The sequence below is a fragment of the Chaetura pelagica genome, unplaced genomic scaffold (assembly GCF_000747805.2).
Source record: "Chaetura pelagica isolate M959 unplaced genomic scaffold, ChaPel_1.0 scaffold112, whole genome shotgun sequence".
Classification (NCBI taxonomy): Eukaryota; Metazoa; Chordata; class Aves; order Apodiformes; family Apodidae; genus Chaetura; species Chaetura pelagica.
In genome coordinates this window covers 453,991-455,779 of record NW_009952798.1, presented here as the reverse complement: position 1 = coordinate 455,779, position 1,789 = coordinate 453,991, and positions in this window count along the sequence as shown.

Sequence of the window (1,789 nt, the reverse complement as noted above, 5' to 3'; positions counted from 1 at the left end):
CCGGAGCGGCCGCACGGCCTGAGGGAGCAGCTGACATGGCCACGGCCTCACGCCGGCCCGGCCCAGCCCAGCCTTGTGCCCCCTCATCGCTGCCGGGCCGGGAGGGCCCAGCCTGCACCTCCGCTGGTCCTCCACGGGGACCACTGCCCACGCTGACCCCATTGGTCTGGAGACCACATCTCCAGAGATGTTTTCACCCCCGTGCCTCATCCTACAAACACAGTCATGGCAGGGGGGTTCAGCCCCTCCTTTCCGAGGAGCCCAAGCCTTCCAGAGAGGCAGTCCTCCCAAGAGCGTGGCAGAGCCTTAACCTAGGAAGGCATCTGCCTCAACTCTACCCACAGAGCACCCAACTACCTCACCAGCTCTGGCATTTCGATGCACCTTGCCAAGCTTTCACACGTCCTCAAGCAACATCTCAGAACCAAACCAGGATTTGTGGGGGTTTTTTTGAGCAGCAGGTGACAAAAGGGTCCCTCTTTCCTTTCTTCTTAAGTAAAAATGTCTCTCAGCCCTGGGGCCCGCAGGCCTTCAGCAGCTGGAGGAGCCCCTAAAGCCATCGGTATCAATGCCTGTGCACCTATTGGCACAGCCCTTCCAGAGAAACCCTTTCAGTGAGATGACAAAGGAACACAGATATTGAATAAATAAAAACCAGGTACACAGTGACACATGACTAACAAACCTTTAGAAGATTAAAGAAATCTGCTGTATAACCTTTATGTAATTCATAATTATAACTCTGTGTAAACATGAAAAACCACCCACGTTGCATGCAATGCATATACATATATCTATACAACTCATTGTGTATTATCAAAAAAATCACAAAAATCAACTCGTGTATTAGCTATGCTCTGAAGTGATACGTTTGAGTCCCCCATTGCGTTCTTCAGTCTTTAACTGCAGTTTCTGCCTGCTAGAGCAACATGAGCTTGCAGGAAGAAACATCCAGTGCTGATTCCAGCTCTGCTCAGGAATGAGATTTATCTTGGATGAGCTTTTTTGCACGCTGACTGACCAATGGCAATGTTTTTCCCAGCCACAAAGTTGTCTAAATCTTGAAATAAATACTGACTATAAAGAAAGGCATTTTCTCTTCTGTTTCTGTAAAAGTGGCTATCTAGTCAGCCTATAATTTTAGCACATCTTACAAGACTCCTGGGCCAAGCATGATACCTTCACCTATCAAGTGGAAAATGGGGAGGTTAAGAAAGATGGTGATACAAAACCGCCTCATCCCTCTCTTGTTTTTTAAGAGCTTATCAGATTTACATTTTCAGATAAATCGTCCAGGGAGAAGGGGACAGTATCTTCTCGAGAGCTGTTATGCTTAAATATTATGTCACTGTTGTCTAAGCAACCATCACAGCCTCCTGAAAGCACAGAATGCTGTATCGCCTGACTCAGCAGATGGTTGAAATACTTACATCCAGGGATTTTTTAATAGTTTAAAACAGATAATTGTTTTTTAGAAGAAATATTAACTCTTACAAGGCAGGAAGTCACAGGGTAGCACAGGGAGGTCGTACATCTTGACTGCACACCCGCATATGGTACCTCACTACTCCTCACTCATTGCCAGTAACTAGGATTTGTATTTTAGAGACGCCTAGGCAGCCTTAAAAGAATTACAGTGACTGAGATATCTCAGAATTTTGACGTGCTGAGACTGTTTTCACTCCAGTGCTTCCAGAGGTCATTTAAGGAATTCTGCAGGGCACGAGCGAGTCGAACACCTGCTTGGCTGTCTCCTAACATCAAATGCATGGCCTAGAGAGAAACAGGA